This window comes from Tyto alba, unplaced genomic scaffold, assembly GCF_018691265.1.
Source record: "Tyto alba isolate M040663 unplaced genomic scaffold, T.alba_DEE_v4.0 Super-Scaffold_22, whole genome shotgun sequence".
Classification (NCBI taxonomy): domain Eukaryota; kingdom Metazoa; phylum Chordata; class Aves; order Strigiformes; family Tytonidae; genus Tyto; species Tyto alba.
This window is the reverse complement of record NW_024881296.1, coordinates 2,423,788-2,446,596: the sequence shown is the minus strand read 5'-3', so window position 1 is coordinate 2,446,596 and position 22,809 is coordinate 2,423,788. Positions and strand designations below refer to the sequence as shown.

At 39.6% G+C, this 22,809-nt stretch overlaps 1 long non-coding RNA gene across 5 annotated transcripts in view; it reads left to right on the top strand.

The window, feature by feature from the left end:
- The window catches only part of LOC116961693, a 283,521-nt gene that overhangs the window by 14,674 nt on the left and 246,038 nt on the right, over window positions 1-22,809 (top strand). For all 5 annotated transcript variants that reach the window (XR_004407097.2, XR_004407095.2, XR_004407093.2 and 2 more), the window contains exon 2: window positions 9,275-9,363. This is a non-coding gene — a long non-coding RNA (uncharacterized LOC116961693). The remainder of the gene's footprint in view (window positions 1-9,274; window positions 9,364-22,809) is intronic.

Sequence of the window (22,809 nt, the reverse complement as noted above, 5' to 3'; positions counted from 1 at the left end):
GCCTGCAGAGAGTCAATATGACCGTAATCCAGAGTGGAGGAAGGGCATGTACTCTGGTCAGTCTTCAGACCTTGGGAGCAAACTCGAAAGTCCACTTTTCAAGTAAAGACTTCTTTAGCTGCGCTCCTGCTGGCCAGAAGAAACCTGTGAGAGTGACTGTGAATGGACCACATCCTCCTCAGGCATCTGGTAGCGTAGTATTAACGGTGTTCCCAAGTCAATATCTGTTTAAGGTTGGTTAAGGAAGAGGGACTTAAACTGTGGTGTGTATGTCCCCAGAGTGTGACAGGCAAGGTGGACAGGAAGGGGAAGGACATGATCATACCCTTGTTTTGTTGTACAGGGTGTGTAATGTAGCTTTTTTTTTTAATGTATTTTTCTCTTACCTTTTTTTTTTTGTTGTTTTTTTGGACCCCCCAGATGGAAATGTTACATTATGTTTTGGGTCAGGAGGAACCTTTTATTACCCATATATGAAAATGTTTTGGATTTTTTATGGAGGAAGGGAAAATGTTTTGTATCAACTCAAAGAGATTTTATTTTCTTCTTTCAGCCACTGAAGTGAAAAAAAAAAAAAAAAAAAAAAAAGAAAAATCAACGATTAAACGATTAGTACAGCCCTGATCTGGAGATGTATATTTTAGGGATCACATTATGCTTAATATGTGCATTACATACACAAAGTAAAAATCCATGCCATTATTGTGCCTGTTCAGTAGCCACTTTTCAAATTGAAATATCTCAGCCATTTTAAATGACGTTTTTATTTTTGCAAAGACGCTAAAAGCAATTAGAGGGCAATATTGACTGTTCACTTGCCAAATTCCACTGTTCCAATGAAAGCTGCTTTTGAGTTACTGTACACAAGTGCAGAAAGCATCCCAAATCATTTTACATACATTACAACCAAAACCAAAAAGAAATTACCATTTAAAAGAAAAGAAAAAGCCGTTTATAAAAGAAATGCTTGCTCCCAAGTTGAAACCATGTGTCAGCCTAAAGCAATCTGTTAAACTTGAGTTATAAACCCCTGGAAAAAAATAGTTGTTTGCAGTGCAGATGCTGAGACTCACAATTAAAGCAGAAGCATGGTAGGAGAGGTCTCATGCTGATTTTCTGCATAGGGAAAGTTATCCTCCCTATGCCTTCAGTGGGAGAGATGATAAAATTTGTGTCTCCTCTGTCAGTAACATTTGTTACTTACCTGTTTTAGCTGTCTCTTTCTTAATAAAAAAGTAAAAATATGAAACTCTTGCATATGACTGTCTACAAATGACCAAGATGGATTGTCTGTAATTTTAAAAAGTCATGATCTGTGGTAGGATTTCTTGAGGATCGGGGACATGCACTGATTCTGCAGGGTTTGGACAATCCAGGCTGGGCCTCAGAGCAGAAAACTGCCACGTGATAATCTTGTCCTTGAGGTCACCCTGAAGGGCTAAAATGAGGAAGTCAAGCTAGTGCTTCCTCCTGGACGCATGCCCGGATACACTAACCGCAAAGTAAGTTTAGTTTATATATGCGTACTAACGATGCAGACCTATCAGACAGCACTTCCGGGGGCGTGATAAGTGCCTTTAACCAATAGATTGTAAGCACAGAGCGCGTGACTGTCTGGCTCTGTGTATCTTGGGCGCTATTCGGGCAAATGAAGGAGAACAACTTTCATCGCATCGTTGTGGTGTCGTTACTCAGGTCTTGCCTCTGTATGGGACCCTCCTACAATGATCAACCCATCTTTCCAGAATTCAAGGCTACCTCCAGTTCACCTGAAGGGCTATTAATTTCTCCTCAGCATGAAGTTATGCAGCAGAATCATTCTTAAAGAGTTGAGTAATGCCATAGACAAGTCATCTCAAAACTTTTCTGAGGAGCTAAAACACAAGATATTGTTCGTATCCAGAGAAAACTATCAGGATCCTATTGCAAGGATGCTTTCGACTTGAGTGGTTGGTAGGTTATCCAGGCTGACCTGGCAGGAGATTGGAGCAGATACTGTTGTCCTGTGGGGATTTGTTCTCTTCCCACATTTTGTCCATGTGGTGTAAAAGGCTGCTGCCTCAAATTCTCAGGGTGTATGGCTATGTTAAAATAAGTTGAGTTGCACTGTTGGGGTAAACTGCAGGCTCTACTTTGCTATCCACCATTAATTTATCTATGGGCTATGAGCCAACATCTGTCTTCTCTGTCTCAGGGCTTGATTCTCATTAATACTGAGGCCTCTTTACACCTTCTTGGCAGTGAAAAATGGCCTTGCAGCAGAATTTTATTTACACCCATTTAGTGGCCCCTTTTTTCACTTCTGACACACTTTTCTGCCTTTTCAACATGTTGCCCTGAAGATCTCATGAGTGTTTTGCTCTTGGACCTGTGTTTTCATTACTGTGTTGTCTGCCTTCATGCATGGAAAACAGAGATTTTATCTGCCAGAAATGAATGAGTTTTTATAGTAATGGTCCAGGCAAATGTCATGATTCAGAGTGTAAAGGATCAACATCATGGATGAGTTGCACAATAAGTCTGTGTAAACAGGAGCTGGGAAGTGAGGAGGCGGAATGACTTCCTTTCATTTCAAGAAAAAAAGTTATCCTAGAAGAAAGCCAATGTTAGACGTTCTGAACTGGGGAAGATTCTCCTTGTTTTACAAGTCTGAGTAGCATAAATACAAATTTCTCTGCTCTTGTCTTCCCCCCCTGCTTAGGGGAGCAGGTTTTTTTCCTGGGACATCCCAAACAGAGTTGACATATCTCTGATATTTTCCAGTGTCTGCAAAACCAATTTTCTCCTTCATTTCAAAATAACAATTGAGTGCCACACCGTGTGCCTTTGAGATATGAGACTGGGTAACCCTGTTAAGAATTCAACCACAGCCATGTAGAAAAGGAAGGGGGGTTATCTGAGTGGAGTGACACAAGGGCGATGGTTAGTAGGCTGCACTGAGCCATTGTTCATGGGAACATAGTCTTTATTTATAAATTATAAGTAAAGATCTGCTAACTGCCCATCTGAGGACACTTACTCGTCTGTGCACTTCAGTCCAAGTGCAATAAATACAGATCAACTGTTCACCATCCATATAATAACAAGGATCTGATCCAAAGCACATTTTTATTTCTACAGGGTTACCTTGGATCGCATTGTGTTTTGTTATGTTATATATGGATGCATCGTTATTTAAAGGAAAATAAGGGACAGAGCTGAAAACAATTGTAACTGCCAGTTGGAACTCTTGAGGCAACTGGAGACACTGAAAAGTAGCACCTTAGCCAATATCTATTAAGACATTTTTTTGCACAATTTACAGTGCTATTTATTTTATACCGTATTGTACTGTTTTTAGTTAGCTCTTAAAGTTTTGAAACAATTAAAATGGAAAATTTAAAAAAAGGTTACTATTGGGGATTGAAATTAATACCCAAAGCTTCTACTGACTTCAGTGGAAATTATAGGTGCTCTTCGGCTGGAAACACAGCATTTATATTTTGCTAGATAATCATAAAGAAACACATTGTGTAGATCTTCATGCCAGATTCCCCGTTTTGCTGTAGGAATGTACTGATTGCAAAACAAAGAGCTCAGAAACCAAGTGTGGCAGGCCTGACCTTTATACCTCTCCCTTCCACGTACACATTTTGATTTGATCTTTTATTACCTAACCACATACCGCTTTTATACAGAATCCCTGCCTAATTGAGAGCACCAGATGGATGATGCATAGCCAAAAAAGCAGTTTGTTTCACATGCTTGTCATTGAGTACAGCTATAATTTATCACATATCATTCATCTTGGTGTAAAATAAGTTTGGGCTTTTTTTTTTTTTTTTTTAATTTAATAGACTTCTCCACAGTGCCCATTTTTACAGGATCTGAGTGTATCAAAACCATTAAAGGTTTTACATTCAGAAGTAGCCCTGGGAGTATGTTTGTCCCAAATTCACATGCATGGATTTAGGCGCTTAATTTTAAGCACAAAAGTCTCCTCTGGCTAGCAACTATCCGGTACAGGAAAGTTGATGCCTCTGGAGAGCAAGTCAAAGTAGACAATAATTAAGGGTGTAAATGGAGTCCTTGGCATGTGCTGGTGGAGGCATGTGTCTCTTCCCTGTTATTCTAGGGTTGTAAGGGACGTTTGGGGACAGGAATACACCAGAGTCTCAAGGAACCAAAATACCTGAGTCGGCTAAGACATTTTTTCAGGAAAGTGGCTAGACTAGTAGCAAATATTACTATCCCAAGCTGTTCTTTATCACTTATGTCCTGGAAATTATTGTGCTCAGGAACTCCTGCAGCAGCAGAGAGACAGGGTGTGCTCCCCACTCTGCCTTGGTGCCACGCCAGCAGCTTAGCTCTAACTGCCTTCATTGCTGCTCTGCCTCAGAGCTTCAAACCACATCAAAGGCAACCCATGTCCTGTTGAATGACAAAACTCTGGGACATTACTTTACTGCACCCACAGGTTGAGCTTTTTCTTGCTGGACATACCTTTCTCTGTCTTTACAAACCACTCTGCAGCATCCCCAGGCTACGCATAACTACAAGGCAGAAGCAGAGATCATCCCGATAGTATTTAATGTATTAACTCTACTGTTTCATCTCTTTCATGCCTGAAAACTGATGAAGCAGGATTATGCAGGAGTTAAAAAGAAAAAAAAAAAGATCTGTTGACTTGTAACTTCTCCACTCCTGGGGCACGAGTAAGGTTTCTCTAGAGATTTTGTTTCATTATGGGTGGGATGCGTCTCGTGTCATTTTAGATGACAGTGAAGTGGATGCCTATGTCTAGGCCAGTCATTTGAATGTTTTCATCTAGTCAGTGGTCGGAAACAGGCACTTGGAGCTCACGAGTGATTTGAGCTGTTTTAAATGCTTACCAGAGCAGGAGATGATATTCACAACCTGGGAGTACTTCTGTCCACTTGCTATAGAGCGAGCCCCGGTGACTAGCTCAGAGCTGGATGCCTGCACTCGAATGGCTAGAATTGGAGTGGACTCTTATTCTTCCTGACTTTGGGGTACATCTGTCATATTTGGGGGCTCCTGCTCAACAGAGCATCAGGGCACATACTTCACTTTCAAGTGCTGCTTCCAGGCTTTGCTGCAGAGAGGTGGCATCGAGCCCTCACCTGAGTGCCAAGCTGAAGTAGCTCCTTAGTGTGCTTTTTTACAGTATATCTTCAAAGAGTAGCAAAAAATATTCCAATATCTCCAGCTGTGTGCTAGACAGAAAAAAAATCAGTGCAGATCCATTCAGATGAACCAAAATTGCAGAAGCAGGAAAAACAAAAGGTGTGCCTAAAGGTAGCTTTTTAAAGCCTTGTTTAAGCTCTTGCATATAGGTCCTCATTTCCAAAGCAGGATGTAGCTGTTTCTGTTACAGTTGCTGCATTTTTCTGGTATCTTTGACAAGCTTTAAAAATCCTTTTCGCATCACTGAATGTAAACATATTACAGAAAGTTACTTTTTGCAACTTCAGGGGAATTTCTTGGAAAAACTGTACTGTCATCTATTGCCATCACTGATTGCACACGTAAGAGAAGGTATGCAGAGAAGGAGAGTGTTTTCTTTACAAAAAGCATTGCAGTTTTTTTTTTTTTTTTTGAATGAGGTAGAAAGGAAGACTTTTCATGCTGTCTTTAGTTAAACTGGACAATGTATTTGTTTTTACTGGAATGAATCTTCCATGTTTCACCTAGAAAAGGGGGAAACTCTTAGCTTTAGCTTCTGTATAAATATTTGCACAATGTTAATTCTAGAGTTTCTGTGAGATCATCTTTAATTGCTTTAATTAATCATAATAAAGAAAAGAGCCACTGAATCTTAGGAGAAAGACTGCATGCAATTATGTATGGAGATTGAAGTAGTGGCTTAAATGTACAGAGTTGGGTGAAATACAGAAGGAATGGATTTGGCTCAGCAAGTTTGAGATGAAACATGATGTTTCTGGAAAGCCATTACAAGGGTCATTCTGGAAACCGGCTATCTCTGCACCTGCTAAAGAACCGCATTAACACCAGTTTCCACTGCATGATCTTTTGGCTGTAAGAATAAGAACAGCACAAATTTGGGTTTCAGAAGACCCTACTGATGGCAAAATAGGAGACAGTGAAGCTACAGTGACTTTAAAAAGGAAGAGAAGGGTGGAGCAGCTGACAGAGGGTTCACTGTATGTTCACAGAGTTTTGAAAGCTGGGTTGATATAAAAATTAAGGTCGTGGACGGATGTGAAAATTAAGACTGTCTCCTTGAAGCGTCTGGCAGCTGCTCTGAGAGCCTTGGTTGTCCACCTGCTTTCAGACTTTGCTCCAGCACCTGCCCATGCGAGGTGCATTCCTAGAGAGGGCTCTGTGAGAGGGCACTGAAAACTTCACAGACTCAGCTAGAGAAGCAAAAGCAGGATCTGATAATGGAAAAAAAAAGCTGTTGCACATTGTGCACTTCTTCAGCAGCTGAGCTGTACAGAGCAGTGGCATCAGCCCATTCAGTGGGACCCTTACTTGCTTGGATGAGATACTATAACTGGTTTCTACTCTGCTAATTTCTTACTCTCCTCCCTTGCATGGAAGAACTGGTTATAAGTGTTTTCTAGGCTGCGATTGTTTAATTTTACAGACTATAATTTTAATCTAGGTGTGACCGCTAAGATTTCTTGATATTCTTTAAGAAGTCAAGAGCTTCTCAGGGTGAATATCAACACTTTCTGCTGCTGCTGTACTGACGTCCACACAAATACTGAAGGAAAGGTAGCCAAGCCTGAGCCCTTGATCTGAAGGAGACTCTGAATTTTAGAAGCATCCCTCACCCTAACAGTGAACTGACTTGAAATCCTGTGTCTGAGCAGCTCCAGACCTTCTGGGGTTTGAAAACTAACTTCAGATCTGATATTTGGCCCAGCTTCCTAATGAAAATGGAAAATTGCATTTTGAGCCTCAGCCTTCATGAAGAACAGCCTGTGCCAAACCTGATGAGCTCGAGATAAACCCAAGGATTTGCAGGACGCTGTGTCCCATCTCAGGCAGAGGTCAGCAGGAGTTTTGAGCAAAGTGGGACTGGCCTCTCTAGCTGGGAATTTCTTTATTTGCCTCTAAGCTCCATGGCCACTGGGGTTTGGAGCCTACGCAGGTGTGCGGTGGGGAGTGAGCCATTTGTTTTGCTCAGAAAAGGATATTTGTGATGAGGGAAATCACGGATTTTATGTGATCACATTTTTTTGTTTCCTTCTTAAGCAAAAAGGGAACCTTTAGAATGCCAAAATCTTGTCTTAATATTTCATGGAAGTAAGTATTTTATAAACGCACGTTGCAAATGGCACTATAAATTCTCCACTATGGAAAATTGCTATCTGGTTTGAAACTAGGCAGGATAAATAGAACTATAAAAGGTTACCTGGAGTAAACAGATAGAGTTTCCAAAATGTACCACATGAGATAGATTGGAGCTCATAGTAATCTGTTTTCCATGCTTAACATACACTCAGCATCAGCTGAACTCTGTAACTGAGCTGCCATCTGTATCAATCCCGTTCCTAGATGTCACGGACCTGTTAATGAAATCTGGAAGTGAAATTGTAAATGGATTCAGTGAATGGTAGATGTCAGCCATTGCGTGATGGGCAATCATCAATCATCCACTGTCAGTTATTTCTGTCTCAGTGAGTAAGCCTTTATTTAAAGCATAAAGTAAGAATGTTGCCAGACCACAGGAACAAGCCCTGAGCTGTTTGCAGGTGCTGCTATTCACAGCTGCCAATTAAACCCCTGACATTTCCATAATGGCCAAGAGGCAAAGCATATGCACTTGATATAAACATTTTTGTAAAAATTAATTTCAGTTTATCAATACTTCACTTTTTTTTTTTTTTTTTTTTTTTTTTTTTTTCAGGGCGACATACAACATCCTACTTGGCCTATTGTTTGTTTGCTGTAGAAAGGTAGAAATACATGTTGGAAAGCATCCAGGGCATTCATTTCCCCAGGACATACAGTAGATTCCAGTGGCTTGTTTCAACCCTTAACTGGGGAGGGAAAGCACAGTAGTGAGGAATCCCACCTTCAGAAAATGCTGTGTGTGCCCCTCGCCCCTCAACCATGTGCATGTGCTCAGCTCCACTGCTAAATATCGCACACTGGCCCTTAGCTGGGTAAGGCTGTAATGCTTGCTCTGGCAAATGCAGATCCTGAAGCTAGCCAGCCCATTGTGGTTCTTTGTTGCTATACCAGAATTTTGCCTCATCTGGATTTTTATACAGATCTCTGGCTGGTCCTTTTCATTACTGCTCCATTATCTGAAAAAAAAAAAAAAAAAAAAAAAAAAAAAGTCCAAAACACCAAAAGCTAAAAATGCAAGAACTTTTTATTTTCTTCTTCCTTCTTTTTTCTTTTTTCTCTTCTTTTCTTTTTTTTTTTAATTATTTTTTCCTTTCTTTTATTTTTTCTAAATTTTTTTCTTTTTTTTTTTGTTCATTTTCTTCACACATTATTTTCTTCAGGAGAATTAAAATATTGTCAATTCCACTTATTAAAGGCATTCATCAGTACCACTGTAAATTTATATATGTATTTAATTAAATTTCCAGTGATGAGCTAGCTTTTTTTTTTTTTTCAGAGAAAATATTTATGTATTTCTACGGAAAAATAAATGGCCTAGTATTACCACCTGACATTTATAGTTTGGAGGACATAAAACTTCTCAGAGGTCCCTTTATTTTTTGCTCTCAGCTGTTTATAGTTCTTCAGGGGTACACTGATCTATAAGTAAATACAGAAAAAGAAAGGGCTGCATTCACATTTTCAAGGCGATTTCATCACACGCTGATTGCTCTACCCAATTTTGCTGTAAAGTCTAGACAAGGCAAGGAAGATCACATAAGTCAACCAGCGATTTGAAGTGTATTTTCACTTGTTGTACTATCTGGTTGTAAAATTATGCACTATTGGATGAAATTAATTTCTGAAACCTGTAGAATTCTGTTAACATGATATATTTGGAGTTGATGTTAGAAGTCTTGCTGGCATGTGTGCATTAAATTGGATGTGATTTTTTGCCAGATAGCTGTGCTGGTATAAGTGCTAATTGTCAGATGCAGATGTACTGATGCAGCTTTTATTAGCATAGCTTATTTTACTTCACCTAACTTTAATAAGCCACCCTGCCTTAAGCACTTCCCTGGCAGTGGAAGTGTATGTATACTGAGCAGTTTCCTATCTATCAATGTATCTGAACGTTTTCAGTATAGATTGATCTTTGCTCAGTTTTCCATTTCTTTTGTCTGTGTAGGTACCTCACGAAATTCCACATCGCTTCAGATTTCAGGGATAGATGTTGCTTCAGATATCCGGGACTCATTGTGAATTCAGCTAATTCAGGTAATTTTCTAACATGTTTTTTAATCTTTTTAATGCTTTTTTTTTTTTCCATTCAAAACTATTAGAAGTGTTTGAGATCCATGAAAATGTAGCCTTTAGATATTAAAAAAGAATGTTAAAACCTAAGTAATACTGTTGATTTGGTATCTATAGAACCTGAAGGACCAAACTGGCTGAGTTACTATGGGTAGGTCAACTAATCCCACATATATCACCTGTTTATTTTAAACAGAAAGTGTTACAAAAGGCTGCCTTAAAAAAATTAAGAAGCAAAAATCTCACAAAGGTCTCAGCATCACATGCTTCTCTGTAGCATATCTTTGTGGCCATAAAGTAATTTCTTGGGTTCCGGATGGCTCAGTATTCACTATCACCCAAGAAGACCATCTAATTTGTGTACATTCATGTAAGCAGAAATGACTGCTGAATTCAGTAAGGTCATGCTGCAGTACTATCACCTCTGACTCCACCCCTCGGCACTGAGATAAAAGGCAAAGGTAGAAGGTAACTAACCCCCCAGGCTCAGTTCCTGTGCTCCTGTAGATGTTACGGCAACAACAACAATATTGCTCTGCGTATGTCCATATGACAATGTAGAAATGCCCAAGCTAGCTGTAAACAAACCATTGTGGATACTGGACGCAGTCAAGATGAGACAGCAGAGAACACCAAGAGGACTAATTTACCCTGCTTTTTGGCAGTGTTAGCTCCATATGGGCTAATTTATCCTGCCAGAAAGCATGCTCATTTATGACTAGCTCATTTATAGCTAGTCTGAGTACCTCTTCGCTATACTGGAATTTGCAATGTACACATACTTTCTATTAAAGTGACAAGTGTGTGATTGTATTAAGTAAAAATACGGAGGTTAGGATTTTGAAGGCACCTAAGAGCTTCTTGCAAAGGTGGTTTAAGAGGTTACCACCTCCAGCGATCTGCTTTGCAACTTCTGCTGAAGATAACTTTCCCCATGAATGAGCACGTGGGATCATGTGCCCACCTAAGAGCTTCTCGAGTTTACAGCACAATATTTTAGCTTAAATCACTGAAAAGGATGTGCTTGCACTATAAGACACTAACTGATGAAGTGAATCAGAGCAGATATATCTGTTGGTATGGCAGAGGCAAGCAGACAGATTGGGTGATAGTGCTCCATATTGCTCATTTTACAGAGCCCAAAGAGAAGTGGATGCCAGGTGCCATGGAAGTATTTTAGAATGCAATAAGGGGCCGGGTACCTCATTCTCCTCATGCCCTTTCAAAAAAAGATGTCAGCAGTATTTGTCTTTTTCGGGTTGCATAGATCCAAATGTCATTATCTAGTCCCCTGCTGTAAAGTCTGATCCAGCTAAAGAAGCTAAAGCACAACCCTAGCTTTCCAGCATGACACCAGTGAGATTTTTCAGGTGCTTAAAGCTAAACATATTTTTAAATTAAGAGTTGTTTGTTCAAGCTTTACCTCCATTTACTTCAGAGTAGTTAATACATGTTAACACTTGTGGTGCAAAGGGAGACTAGCATGTAAAGAAGGATTTGGCATATAAGAAAGCAAACGAGTATAGGTAGCTCTTCTTACTTCTGCTGCAGTCACGTACAATGAGCTCCAGGCTTGTCTCTTGCTTCTCTGCTTCTGGGACTGCCCAGCTATGATCTAGTGTGCTGACCTGACTAGCCAAATAATGACTTTCATGATGCTGAATCCCATCAGGAACTTCGTGTCTCTTGTGGTCGTCTTCATCCACGGCTAACTTGTATTATTATTGGCATGCTTAAAATTGTGATGTTATGTTTCAAATGTTTTTAGAGCTGAAACACACAAGCTCTTTTATTTCTCTTCTGCCTAGTAGGATTATTTCAGCTCCACACATGCAAAACCTCATATTATGCAAGAAATTAATCATATCACAGTAAAGTAGCTACTGAAAAATTGCCAAGCACCATAAACATTGGTCAAAATGCAGGCCAGCCATTTGCACAGCAAGTAATTGAAGCTAGAGGTTCATTGGACCGACGCGTAACTTTTCATTATGAATTAGAAAGCTTTTCAAACATAAAATGATATCCGAGAAGACTGAACTACCTTAAAGGTTTCAGTAAACACTGAAAAAAAAGTGTTAAAATATGCTGGAGAGATCAATCATGCTTTATGGTTACTTGCTCCACGTAGTTTCACACACATTCTCTGATAAACAATGTCCCACACACTCTGCCCAGACCCATTATTTTCTTCAGCACCAAAGCGTCAAGGGCCAGATCCTCATTTGGTTTAAGTCAGCAGAGCTCTGCTGAGGTTGACTGCTTGCCATTGATTTATGCCAGCTGAAGATCTGGCCTGAAGAGTGACAAAAATGTAATTTTATGTTTTATTTATGGGTGTAAAACAATAGTCCTAAAGGGAGCAGATGTTCCATGTCAAGGGAGGAGGTTTATGAAATGCAATTCCAGACACAAAAGCTAATCTCTGTGGTCAGGGAAGGCATGAGGCCTGTTTTACATGATGAACTTTAATTGAAATCTTGCTCTTTTGTGTTCATTAATTTCTTCTATTTGGGAGCCGCAAGCATCGTTTAAATTACGTACCAGCTGCCAAACACCTTAAAAAGCAGTAGATAGTTGTCTTAGATACCTGGAAAAGGTTGTACAATCTTCACTTGTCTTCCCAGTACCTGCTGAAATGGTATTAATTTAGTATTACATATTTTTAATTAAGTGGTCACTTCACTAAAGATATTTCCATCTGTTTCAGATGGAGCTGTGGGGAGAAAGATCATTCAGTTTTATGGAGGGTTTTGTAATTGTAAAATGTCTGTTTTTTTCCAATTTGGAATGAAAACCAAAGCATTTTGAAATTCTCTCAAAAAGAAAAGGGAGTGTCTGCCTCTAAGTCTCAGGCCCCAGACCTCTTATTGTCCCCAGTGCTGAAACTATTCCCTTTGTGGACCATCTTCCCTCTGTAGATCCTAGAGCAGGAGTTCCTTGGCATTTGCCAAAAATTGAAGTTAGGGAGCTGAAAGGAAATCAGTGGTGACAGCCTGCTTGCAGGAATGTCATGGGTTTTGAAGTGCTCTCATATGTTTTCTTCAACAAGCTGACATTTTTGACTCCCATGCCACTGCACCCACCCTAAAAAGGAGAGAACGTTCAGTGATATGCCTTCTCCACGGCTTTACATGGCACAGGCACATACCATGGTAAGATCTGAGCTCTTCAGAGGCACAAAGCGATAGTCAGCTGAGCAGTGCTGATTCACATCAGATGAATTTTGGACTGAAAAGTGTAGGGATGACATTTTCTCCCTGACCTTCTGTGTTCCTCCCCACATGCTCGCGGTCAAGTACGGTACACGGAGAGCTGGAGAACAAGCTGTGCTTGTCAGAAGCCAACAGTGACATCTAAATTGCAGCTTCAGAAAAAGAGGACAAGTGGAGCAAAACTGGAAGCGTGTATTCCCGCATTCTATTAAGAGTAAAAGAGAGAAATAAAAATACAGATTGAGGAAGGCTGTGTGTGAATGGAGCAGGAGCTAGCTCTCTTATCTAAATTTAGCTGGAAATCCCAAATTTGAAGTGTGATTTTGTTCTGAAGCAGGCTGAACGTTAAGAAGTTTGAAATTCTCTATGAACCAAAATTAGAAAAAGAAACCTAAGCTAAACTGAAAATGGGATGCAGGGAATGCTGAAATATTTCATTCATGTTTCAGCATAATTTTTTGTTAAATCATTTTAGAAATCTGGTGCATCTTCATTGTAGCACTTTTCAACACAAACAGCATTAACAACCACAACTTTCCATTCTAAAAACATCAAAGCAAGAACTTCCAAGGTTATAAAAATGCTTAATTTTTGTTAGCCTCCCTGGATAAAAAGTTAGTGGACTGATTCTTTCAGAACAGTTTTATTTTGTTACACATGGCATTTGTTCCCTTTCAAAGCCACTCTAAGCAATATTTCCAGTTGCACATTTCCGAGGATGTGACTCGCATCATGTGATGGGAGATGTCTCCACAGCCACACCAGTACTTCTAGAGTCCCTTGTAAGCCTTCCAGTAGAAACACAGGCACTTCAGGACACATTCTGACCTGTATTAAACCTCTCCTTTAGGTTTACGTAAATTAGTCCCTCGAACTGTCTTTTTTTTTTTTTTTTTTTTTTTTTTTTTTTTTTTTTCCCTAGTAGCTGAAAGGTAGTCTAGGGTGACTATTAATGCCAAGGATCAAATGAATCCCACCCAAATATTCTTGTTGGTGGCTGCTGTAGTATACACTGGTAAAGCAGTTCACATCTCTAGATGCCATATGCAGGCAAGTGAGAGAAAGAACGTTTATGCATTGGAGTGAAGTCACAGAAGAGTTACAAAATGCCTAAAAAATTGGAAGGGCCTAGCTAGAAGGAAGTATGAAAGCACCTAAATATATACAAATGCAAAGTGCAGAAGGAATATGTTATGTGCTTAATTATCACTTGAAATGTGAAAACACAACCAAGGGAGTATGAAAATTAAGGCTTTCCAGGGGAACAAAGTAAAGAGTATGAGTTGCAATAAAGGGGGGAATAATTTTCTTATCAGATGATCTGTTTAGTCTGGGGAGTAGTTCTCAGGAGAAGCAGTAGCCTCAGAGTTTGAGTCATTTCATACCAGAGCTTGGAAATGCACAATAGAGATCACTCCTGTCTAGGCAGGGAATGAAAAAATAGGGTCTACTGATTTTATCCAGCCCTCACTTCATTCAGCAGGAATCTTTTCCACTGACTCAAGTGGGATTTGGATCAGACCCTTTTTTACCTCCTATGTTGATGGCTTTCTGAAAAGACTTAAGAAAAGACACAATCTAGAGCCCAAGTATGGCACCAAAAATGGCTTTTTGGGGCTGCTATAAGGAAAAATGCAAGTTTCAGAGTATTATGAAGAAGGCAGCTGGCAAATCAGAGAGACTTTTACAGCTGGGAGCTGAGTCAAGCTCTAAAACATCTTTACAGAATTAAATTACATTGAGCTTTGGTGTCGCTAATTCCCTTAAAACCATAAGGAAACACTTCTTGAACAGCAGCTATAAGGACAGCGTCACTGCTTGGCAAGTTTTGCTTTTGCCACAGCAGGGGGATAGCTCTGCATATCCAGCTTATGTTATTTATATGCCCAGTATTTGACAGAGGTTTTGTTGCGGGTAACAAAACATAGCTACATTTTATATCTGATTCAAAAGAAAACAATATTAATAGAAGTGGGGTAACATTTTTGTATATGCCTGAGTGATTCCCTTTGCCTGTTTTCAACCTACCTAACGGCAAACCTCACTTCATTCTACACTGCTCTAATTAATTTGACAGGACTGGAAACTTGCTCTTCCTGTTCACACTTATTATTCATCTCTTCAGAATGCCCTGTAGGGAGTATGAAGCACAGTAAAGCAGTATTTACCAAATCCCTCAATTCTAAATACACCTTTTAAGCTGACTCTGCACAATGCCAGCAGTAAGAAGATCTGACTAAAGGGCAGCCAAAGAAAAACAACATTTTCCAGAGCATCGTCTCTTTACACATGGCTACCAAATCTTAGGCAAGGAAACTATGTCCTTTCGCCCCCCTCAAATTCTGCAGTAGGCCCTGGGGATCCCAACTTACTCCTATGCATCTGAAAGCTTTGCTGTAGCCAAAGCAAATGACAGAGTGATCGTACTCAATAAGATATGATGTTAGTTCACAAGAGCCACTGGGTAATTTCATACAGACGTATCTTTTAACCTTTCATCACCCAAATTAGAAACATCATAACATAACATAAAGTACATCTGAAAAATCCATCGGAGACAGGAATGCAGAAATATGCAAGTAGAAATAAGCGTTTTGAGAATTAGGAAGTATTTTGAGAAAACACTGAAATTGAATGTTAGGTTTCCTTTTTTAAAATTCTCATTGCAGAAAGGGACCATTTACAAACACACGAGGTGATTAAGGAATTTAAAAAATGAAACATGCTTATTTGCACACGCTAGGGAAGTAACTCAGACATTTCATATTTTAAAAGTGAAAGATCAGTGAAAGAGATTTTCAGCAGCAAGTTACCAGTTGGGTCCTTGACTCTAATCACCAGCTCCCTTTGCACCTTTATGCCTCCGTAAATCTCATCTTACATGAAGCTAAAGGTTAAGTTTTCAAAGTACCTGAGAAAATTTCTACACAGCATAGGGCAGCACTGTCCAAATATACCCACATCAGCCCTAAATGAACTAACTCAAATACCAAAAGGGATAGAATCACAGTAGTAGGGCATTTTTTCCAGCTTTTTTCTCTTAACCTCCAAACGTTGCTTTGTGTGGCATTCAGCTAGAGTTAGATGCCACAGTATGCAAGTCACTTTTGAAATTAGGGACTTAAAGCCAATTTTCAAAGGTGTGTAAAGAAACGGATAGGTATTCAGTGGGATTTTTCAAAGCATCTGTGAAAATGGAAACTAAGTAACTGCGCATAGGTGCTTTTGGAAATTAAATACTCTAAAGTTTTAAAAAATCTGAGAATTAGATTCCTGACCTGCTTCTGAAAAATTTCCATTGGGTCATTTTTCCTAGGTCCTGAACCTCCTTATTCATCTTGGAGAACAACAAACCTCAACATGTTTCATGGACAAGCACGCACACATACACACACAGGCTTCCTTATTCCCTTCAGTTTTAGCTTTTCTCCATTTATCCACTTGTTGACCTATGGAAGACTTCATCCCGATTCCTTTCGCAGTCACAGAGATTTCACACTGATGTTACGTTGCTCATCTCTGCAGAGATATTTGGGGTTTAGAGTAATGCATTTTTCTGGCCTTGATGCAAAGCCTAATGAAGACAAACAGGAGTCTCCCACCAGTTCAGCTTGGATTTGGATCAGACCCTAATAAAAAGAGGAATTAGACTCACTGAATTGGAGATGGAATAACAGGTCAGCTCCTTCAGGCATAGCTCCAATCTGAATTGCTGTAGAGGACAACCCACTAAACAGATTGAATCTGGAAAAAAACCTTGGATAATTGGGAGTAGAATGGGTCCATTGACTTCAAAGGGAACTACTGCATGAAAAAAAAAGGTGTGCTGGCATTGGCCTATTCTGTGTTACATGAGAAGGATGGTTCTTGAAACTAATTAATCCTTGAAAAGATCAGCTGACCCATCTCATTGTTAGCAATACATTTTTAATTATTCATTTTAGTCAAGCATCATTTGAACACAAGTCAATTTGCAATTTCATTAGAGTACAGAAAAGGCCTGGGGTCTATTCCTGGTAAAAAGGAAAAAATCTCTGGCAAAATTTCATAAAGGATGTTAATCCTCTAATTAATTTTATGTATCAAGCAAGAATTAATGTGTCCTGCTATTTAAGCAGAAGTCATCTTGCCAAGAAGTGCATTTTGTCATACCTTCCCCTCCAGGAAAACCTCTTTACAAGCTTTGTGGCAAAATATCCTGGCAACTAATGACTAGCTTTGAAGCAACATTCACAGACCATTTGCTTTGATGACATTTGGAGCTTTTTTTCTCCCCCCACCACTCATTCCAAAGTCTATTGTAAGTGTAGTGCTCTCAGTGCACTGGCTTTGAAAACTAATCAATAAAGTAAGATTTGTCAGGTTGCATCTGAGGAGTACCACATCTTTTAACTCCTTTCTTGGTTGAGTTGCTGTACATATTTTTAAACTAAACCTTATGAACAGATTTGAGTATGTTATACTTACCATATTCACAGGCACACAACTGTGACGCCTTTCTTTTTCTCCCTTGTATTAACTTCAAAAGCTCAAAACCTTTGCCAGTTAACCTTCCATAAAACTGACATTATATGGTCATCATACATAATGAAATGATGGATTGCACGTCAAAAAGTCACCAATAGAGAACGTTTACCCCTGTTACAACTAAGAGAATTACAGTATTGCAAAAATAGAAAAAAGTGACTTCACCCCATGCCAAAGAACTCCAAAGAAAACACATCCGTGTTAGTAAATACTGAAACAAATTCTGATTAGCTCACTAGCATCAGTATAAATCCTAGAGCAAAGCAATCATACTCACAGCGATGGATGGAGATCAGGATATGGGCCACAAGTGTTTCATCTTTATTGTAACTTTTGACTTTCCTTAATCAATGCTAAAATCTTTAGGTCTGATTTCTCATTTCAATGACTTTGTGTAATGTGTCTCAACCGTACCTCATCTAATTTAATAAGATGCAAGCTAAGGAAGTACTTAAGTTACTTATCAAGGGTTTCAGATGACACATTATTATTGTACTCAAAAGTCAATATTTGCTAATCATGTTAGTACAGGAACTGATCCAGGGCTACAATTCTTGAATTGCAAAGGCATTTAAGATTAATTAAACCTATCTCCTCTTCACTCGACACATACACACATAGTGCCCTCCCTCCACCCCTCTTCTGAAATGGACAAGTCACTGTCTCCATAAGAAAAACCTGTCTAGTCCACAGCTTTAAGATGAAAACTATTAAGTTTCTCAGGTTTCTGCCTCCACTGTTGGTCTGGTCATTCAGAGCCTGACTTCAGGCATTAGAGTAGCTCATGTTCAGCTTGTTGGAATCGTGCCCTTTGACACCAGTACGATATCAAACCAGTCAGTTGTATTCTACCTGTGATCTTTGCACAAGACTGTGGTTGAAATGAGGGGAGAGCTGCACGCTGAGCAAAAGCAGAGCCAACCTGGGCAGTGTGGTGCAGGTTGAGAAAGCCTGATTGCTCATTTTGTCTCAGTTGGGATTGCTCCTCTACGAGGCTCACACTTTAAAGGTACTGAGGTGTTGAGCAAGACTTATTCCACACAGTGGCAGAAGAGCAGTAAATTTACACTGTATTATTCATTCTAATTTTTCTTTTATCATACATAATGGGAACAGCTAAAAACCAATCTCTGTCTTTCTCTCTTTTAAGATTGTTGATGAACTTGGCATGTATAACATTGAAAGATTTAGTGCATTTCCTAGGTCTAGGTACAGTGCGAGCAGGTGATGTGCAAGCTTCCACATGCAGAGCTGCCAGTGCACTTTCAGGCTGGCTTTGCAACCCTTCTGCCGTGCCAGCCTTGGTCTCCTGTGAGCACACCGTCAACTGCTCAGAGGTGCTGTCTGTGCCTGTACATGTGCATATGATAAGCGACATGGTGACTTCCTGATATGAACACATATTTATTCAGAACCTGGCTTAGAATGAGATACAGATTTGCCTTGACAAGGAATCTCTTAAGGGCTGAAATGTGGCTTACCTGCTACCCAGCATGTATTATAGTCGTTTGTATATTATTGTGGTTCTCCCTTACTCCTTTAAGCCGTTATTATATTGGTCTAAATAGTGTAGATTAAATGTTTATATGAAAATAATAGAGCAGAGTGGAGAACTGGGATCAGTCACATTAGGAGGCATTCTGATCTACCTAAAACTTGGGCAAAACACAACAGCAAGGCTGTCTGCACTGGATTAGTTCAGATTTACACTCATAAATGGAATAGTAGTATTGGAAGCCACAGGTCTGATTCACCATAGAATTTCTTGTAAAATTGGTTTATTGCAAAGGCTTATAAAGTGGAAGGGGTTCACTGTTATCAGGAGATTGAATTGATACTGTGTATTAAATTGTACAGTGACTGCATGGGTTTTGATCATGTAGAACATCAACATGCAAATAATAATAATAATAAAAAAGTAACTGTTTTGGGTACTGCAGTATCCAGTCTACTTACATCTCAGATCAACCCAGTATTAAGTAAAATACTCAGATACATATTTTACAAAATCAAAATGACACATTCTGTTTCATATTCCAATTACTGTTGAACTATTAATCTGAATGTGCTAATAGTGGCTGTGGTGTAAATCTAGCATTTGGAAGCCTCTAAGCGGTAATCCGCTATCCTCAGCTCATTTTTTTTAATTCATTCAATTTAAAATATGAGATTATTTACCCTTAGAAGTTCCACATCCCCACTTTTTTTTTTTTTTTTTTTAAATTAAGCATTATTTTATACACGTCTTTTAACACACTGATTCATTTAGACCTGCCACACAGAGGCTGAGTTACTACTAATCCCTTTTATTTATTTATTTTTCTTTAAATCAAAAATGATGCCATTTTTAGCGTGCTTTGGAAGTATTCAAAATCTCAGCTATTTTTCCGTGTGTGTATCTACTTGCCTCAGCTGATTGTTAGGACAGGGAATGTCACACTTACCTTTACTGGTCTATGCAAACTCAATTTGATAATCTTAGCTCATCTCCCAGTGGAGCACATATCCGTGTCACACATGTCACCTTTGAAACTGTCACTAATTGGCATTCATGTTGGAAGTCTCAGTGGAATGGCCATAGACACAAGGTGAAATTTTGGCTCTGTTGAAGGCAACAGGAGTTTTGACATTGACTTTAATAGGGTCAGGACTTCTTCTAGAGACTCAACTGCCTCTCATACAGATGTTCATACTGGGCTGGGAGCTTCAAACCCTCTGTGTTTGCTCATGACTAATAAAATGCATTTTTCTGATAACCTTCATCCTTCCCCTGCCAGGATCTAGACTCTTTTTAAATGACAGAGTGAGTAAGTCCAGATAAGACCTCCGGCTTCTCTTGTATCGTCTTCCACAAACCCCAGCTCCCTTCCTTCTCTTTATACTTGACCATAATGTCTTTCCAGGCCCAGTGCAAGTTCTCTGTCTTCTGTTATCTCTTGACTCTTCTTCCATTCTTACATATGTTTAATGTCTCTCTGTTTTCTAGATCCTCTGCCTTCAAGCATGCTCTTGTTCTTGATAAAATGAAATTCCATTAATTGAGTCTGCCTTTTTAACAGCCCACTGATTTCCTCATGTCTCTTGTCTCCACATTCTCAGAAGCTGCTGTTTTTTCCCACTTCTAAGTACCTTCTCTATCTCTGATTTTTAATAGACAGGCTTCTCCAGCTCCTGTACTTGGCTTCATCTGAGGACAATCTCTGCCCTTTTCTTTCCTGATCTCTACCTCCCAATATTTGGCTTCTGTAATTCTCTCCTATTCTCATTCCTGATTTGCTTTGGAAATGCACCCTCGCTGACAGCTCCTTCATTTTTTTGTGCCTCCCTTTGCCATTTGGTCTCCCCATTGCCTCACAGAGGTATCCATGGGAAAATCCTCAATGCACTTGCCCTTCTCTGCCGGTAATGCTCTTGTCTGGACTTTCATAACCATCTGCTTCTGCACATCTAGCTGCCACTTCAGGATTGGCTTGACTTCTTAAAGTCAGTTATTTACCACTTCTTCTTGATTTTCAAGATCCTCATCTCCTCTATCATTTCTGTTACAATTTCTGTCTTCTCGGTTGTCTTCTAGACCATCTTTTCCCCCATATTGCTGCCCCTTCTCCTGTGATTGATTGCTTTCCCTATCATGGTGACGATCATTATTTTTTTCATCAATACAAGCTAAAAATGTTATGATCATCTCTGTTCTTGATGGATGATGGCGGCAAGATCTCCTCACTTCCTCCCTTCCATCTAAAATGCTGCTTGCCAAAGGTACCTCATCTCCACCAGCCAGCAGCTTCCTTGATTTTCTACTGCCTGCTATAAGAAATTCAAGCCATTAAAAAACCCTGTGAAATTTATTGCTTGAAGTTCTGCTGCCATTTATCTTCCATTTCATTTAGCTGACTGCTTCTCCCATTCTTCTCTTTTACAGGTTTCCTCTGTCCCCTTTTTCCTCTCATTGCACTTTCTGCTGTGCTGCTCCATAGACAAGGAAGCATTTTTTTGTTGTCATCCATGAGCATTTTTTTCTTTTGTTTTCTGAAATCTTTCATTAAAACTCACCTCTAAACTTTCAATTGTCCCTTTCACTCAGTCAACAGAGGCTTTAACGCACTAGAAGACAAAAACTGTGGTACTGGCCAGAGCCCCATTAATGCAATCTCTCCTCTCCTGCCCAGGCATAACCTCAGTGAAGCCAGTTAATGTCCACCATGTTACCTGGAGCCTGTAGATATGGTAGAGAGTGGTGATTGATATTTGTGTTTGCAGTGCGTGGAAGGTTCTCAGTGTGCTACAGTACATTGTTGTTATGAATGTAGAATAAAAACTACACTGAAAAATTAAATAATTGCATTTAGAAGAAAAAAAATGAAGAAAACGGTGAATACCTTTAAGCCTGGAGCAAAGCTGAAAGCAAGAGTTGCAAGTTGTACAACTCCTCTTATCTTGCATTGAAACACACTGGCTACTGTTTTGAAATATTTCCATTAAATGTTAGGCAGGGAGTTCTTGGTACACACAATTACTTGTGACTTAGAAAACGTTGCTATACAGAACTTCAGGTTTTTCTAGGTGAGTTTTTATAGCTAAGGCTATGTTGGAGATAGAATAAGGTTATCTCAGTGAGTTTTACAGAGCAGGGTGAATTTTTTGCACAGGTTTTTATTTTATTCTGGAAAGTTCCCCCAGCCAACCTAAAAGGAGTGCTAGAGGAGTGAGACAACTAAACTCCCTAGGACAGAAATAACAAAATACTTCTGTGTGTGGACCATTAACTGAGATTATGAGAAATATTCCTTCTGATACAGGGAGAGTATATAATGCCATACAGTGCTACAAAATGTTTCATTCTTTAGTATCATGATCTAAAGTCTGTGTAGACCTTGATTGAAGAGCCTGGATGTGCTGCAGACAAGTGAGCCATCTTCCAGTTCATACAGGGCTGCCCTTGATTTTATGAACTTCAGGTCAGACCAATATATCCTGTGTTCTGCAAATAACTCTCTTTTTGTGTCAGGCCCATGATGTAGCTTGAACAAGGTCTAGGGCTGAAGGTTTTAAGTGGTGAGAGCTACAGGAAAATGAATGGAAGGATCCAGATCAAGATCTCCAGCCTGCTTTTATGTATCCACATACCACAACCTTTTTGGTGATCAGAACTCCCCCACTACAGGAAACCAGATTAAATTAAATGCTTGGGGTCACTGTATGACTTCCCTGTCTCACCTTCCTTGTCCTGTAACCCATGTACTGTGCTGATTCATTTTTTTTACAGAGTATGATAGGAAAGGTTTTCGTTTGGAAACCCATTAGTTCTGAACCAGCTTTGACCTGTGACTCAGTTTAAGGCTTCTCTGCAGTCTAGAAAATCTGAAGGTGACCACTCCACCGTGGCTTTGTTGCACAAAGTCTTGTCTTCTCCTTTCTCACGGCTGTCTGTGTGCCAACAACAGGCCCACCTGGCTGTCGCTTTGCAGCCAGGGCCTAGTCCTGCCCTCTCCACCACAAAATTGGTTTCGATAAGTTTATATGATTCTGTTTAAGTGAGAGTTAATTACTGCAAATTTATGGCTTCTGAGCCCACCAGGGCTAGTCAAGTCTCAGGACCCCTTCAGCTGGCTATGCAGTACTTTATTTATCTAAGAGCACTGAAAATCTGTGTGGCTTACCCAGGGTA